This window comes from Ceratina calcarata, unplaced genomic scaffold (assembly GCF_001652005.2).
Source record: "Ceratina calcarata isolate Rehan_Ccalc_2016 unplaced genomic scaffold, ASM165200v1 scaffold541.2, whole genome shotgun sequence".
NCBI lineage: Eukaryota > Metazoa > Arthropoda > Insecta > Hymenoptera > Apidae > Ceratina > Ceratina calcarata.
In genome coordinates, this window is record NW_017176579.1 from 193,948 (window position 1) to 198,076 (window position 4,129).

General features: G+C 35.3%; 1 protein-coding gene across 1 annotated transcript in view; it reads right to left on the bottom strand.

Moving 5' to 3' along the window:
* The window catches only part of LOC108628842 (LON peptidase N-terminal domain and RING finger protein 3), a 45,339-nt gene that overhangs the window by 23,731 nt on the left and 17,479 nt on the right, over positions 1–4,129 (bottom strand). The window lies entirely within an intron of this gene.

Below are 4,129 nucleotides of genomic sequence, written 5' to 3' on the forward strand. Positions count from 1 at the left end.
ATGAAATAATTTTAATATCCAATAATTAACGAATAAATGAGTTCGAAACTATGGACTTGAAAACCTATAATCGCCTCATTAACTCTACCCTTCAATCTTCCTCCTAAATTGTGCAATAAATTCTCAACACGGATCCACCTATCATCTCCAATTTGCAGTTTCTAAACGATCCTTAAAAACGTTTAAGCTAAATGGGTATCAATATTAACAAGATTATTGCAACAGGGTTTCAGTTTACGTATTTTGCTCTACTACCATATTTCAAAGATTCTGTTACTATTAGATGCAACATGAGACACAGTATATGATATATAATATACAATGTAAAGAATAATTAAAAGAACTCTAGTAATTTTGCCCTATTTTTAATCTGATTCAAGACTTGTTCAGGCGACACGCATTAAATAAAGTATACAAATTGAAGTTGACTCTCAATTGGCAAAGTTAGTGGCTCGTCGACCTCAGGAGGCGGTGCACTCACTTAAGGCGTGTATCCGCCGCTGTAAGATCAAACCGAATCAATTTCGTCGAGCACGGAGAGCACCGTTACTGGCTACGGGTACATGTTTTATGCGTAGAGCAGTCGGCTCGTCCTTACATAACGCTTTTTATTATGTAATTGACAGAAACGTCGACCCTGTGCGCCTGCGTACGTAACACTATCGTCGATGCTCGGCGAAAGTGTCGCCCGATGCACGACACGTCGAGTCCAAAGAAATTACGCCTCCTTTTTTTCCAGTCGATCGATCACCCTTCTATCTCCTATCCTATAGTATGAATAAGTAGTGCGTATACTAGCTTACATGTATAGAGTGACTGCAGTGAGTCTCAATTTAGATCATTTTATCCTTTCCTAATTGATATGTTTTCCAGGAATTTAAGTATATGTGTAATAGATTGTTCCTTGTACAATATCCTATCCTATATAGGATACATATTATTTTATTTCTTGATTTATCGACTGTCTTGTTTATCTTCATTATTCGTATAATCAACAACTGTTTCACAGTTTACTCTCCCAATTCAAAATTCATTTAAATTAAAAATTGAATCTCCTGATTAAAGTATGTATTGCATATATTAATGTAATATAATAAGCAAAGTTTCAATTACTCGAGTTAATCAATTGAAAAGAGTTTAAGGATTCGATTGGCGATTCCCTCGGGCAGAGGAGCGACGCCTGCGGCGGATCGGAACGGGCTGAGGTAGCACCGCGCCGTGCGGTGCTCCACGTTAGATAATATAACGATGGCCGACGCAGCTACGGCCGGGGCTTTAGTGTCAACGTAACCATTTATATAAATCTATCGTTACGTAATCGGCCGGCCAGCCGATCTCTACAACTACGTACTAAGTACCGAATAGATTCGGCCCGTGCTCTGCCACTGCTGCCGTTACGCGACACGCACCAACTTGCCACGTGCTCCAACAACCTTTTTTGTTTTTACGTCAGATACTGCAGTAAAATTCATTTACAATATGATTCCGTTTAGGCAAGGCTCAAACAATCCTTATATTCCACTCGGACGAGGTTTAAACAATCCTTACAATGTGACCGGATTGCATATTTTCATGCATTTGCATTTTTTGTAATTATTTCATATTGCGTTGTATTATGTAATTAAATACAAGCATGTGAAAATTGTTTCTGATTCTTGAACTGAGCATATTATTGTTGCACAAAATATACGAATTGAGGCCCCAGTTTCTGTTCACTAGAATGTTTCATATAATGACTAATACAATATTTGTATATGTGTAACAATTATTATACGTTTAAGTTATACTGATACTTTCTGTTAACGGTGACTTATGAACGTGAGTGTATGCATCGTGATTATCGACGCGGCTCTGCACGTTTCGTAATACCGTAGTAGCTCGTAGATTCGAGACTCACGTAACGGGAGATTCATTTTTAATTGATCAATTTTAAGTTGTTAATCGGCCTCGACAATTATGCTAGCATACAGAGACCGATCGACTAATCGATTTAGCTTCCCAATGAAAATTGTCTCGATAAAACGATTTCATCCGTGTTGCCATGTTCTCCATTTCCATGTGCTTCGATTTTTCAATTCTTATCTTTTCATTTATTGTCCGTAAGGAGAAAACAAAGAAGTGAAATTACAGAACGAATAGTTACTAGATTGCTGTTTTGTATGCAAGATAAAACGATGTTCATTTTTCAAAATGAAATGCAGATAGAAATTTCTTTTATCTTTTAAAAACGTTAATAGACATTTCATTATGGACGTTCCATATAGCCTTGTGTATTACTGCATTTTCTTTATTTTCCACCGATATAACTTTTCTATAAATTCATTAAAATCCATAAACCCGAAGTTTAATAGAAGAAACTGAGTGGCAGGGACAAAGTTTAGAAATGAAATAGCGATAGTTACTATGAACAAAACTGTTTTACAAAATAATAGTCTAGAAATGAAATAGCGAACTTGTTGACGTTTAATTATTATCGTCTGTTCATTTTTACGTAATCGAATGCAAACACGGTTCCACACAATAATACTTGAAAAAAGTGTTAAACATTTCGCCAAGTACGCAGAAACTTTAAGGAAATACGTGAACACATAATCGACAATTGATGAGCATAACAAGTTCGCAAAAAGCATACAAAAATAAAGTTCTACGTATGCAGTATTAGGAATTCTAGACACATACAAAGTTCACAATATGTTAACTTATCTGAAAACGAACTGATATTTGGCTACGGCAACAAATTAAACGGAAGGACAATAAATAGCTGTTTTATTATCCCGCAGTATGGAAAATACAAGAATTTATGCAGATATTATTTACGTAGAAAGTAATATCTATAATACATCATTGACGTTTTATCTAATCCTATGACATACGTATGATATAGTTGTTTACTGAGTTACGACTGTAAATTTAGGAAAATTGTGACATGTACTAATTCATTATGACTTATTTCAATAAGATAAACGTCTTAATTTCTCTTCACGTCCCTATATCTATTCACTAGCTTATTTTTATAATTCTAAGGTAATATACAATTATAGAAAAATACGCTATTGAGTGTACCCAAAGGTTGAAAACAATTATACTATCGATTTCGATTCTTGAAACAGTTATCAAGAACCGACAAACTGCCATAACTGTATTAGATATTACATGGCTTTATACATGAACTTCTCAATCACTAAGGAACATATATACTTATTACTTAAAAGAACTGTAATCGAAACGAGGAACCGAAGAAAAATAACAGTTATAGAATCGGTAAAATACCGATACTAAAGAACCGAAACCGTAACCCATATAAGTCAGAACCGATCTACCTAATGATAGTTATAACATTTTTTCAGTTCTCCGTAACAGTTTCAGTCAGAACCGAATGTTTGACAGCTTTTTTCTCGAAATCTTTTCAATCTGTGATTATATTTTGTGCAACTCTGACTGCTCATCGAATTCGCGAACCACGTGGCAACTCTACATACGTCAAAGCGTGCCAAAAACCCTTCGATCGAGCGCGAACTAATAAATATCGACGAACTCGCGTTGTATTCATTTAATGTTCTTTAAACCTTATCGCAATATGATAGAAGTATTACTATATCACTCTCATAATATTAAATTTTGTATGAATCATTATATGAAACATTGTATTAAATAATGTATTAATCATATTTATATACATTAATAATGATAAAATTATTTTTGAAGCAATATTTAAAAGGAGTATCTGAATTTCGTTTGGAAATAATTTGAATATCGTTACCGCGTTATTTTTCTATACTATCGCCGTACCGGTTACAGGTGTTTACGCGCTACAAACTTGGCAACAAGTACTTAGGCTCGCTGCACACGCGGCTCGCGGTTTAATCTTGTCAACTCCGGATTTAACACGGAAACGAATAGGCCGTGCTGCGTTCAAACTGAACGAGAGTTCGGATTTACTGGAGTCCTGCTGGAGAATTACGATCGAAACGTGCCAGTCAGCTCGTGCCGCATTGCAAATATTAAAACCAGTCTTAGGCTAGATGAAACAGCGTTAGACTAGAAATAAACCGTTCCAGTGAGACTTTAAAAATACGCGTTTGTGGTACATAATTTGTTCGCTGAGTAATGATCATGAACAATAATAGTA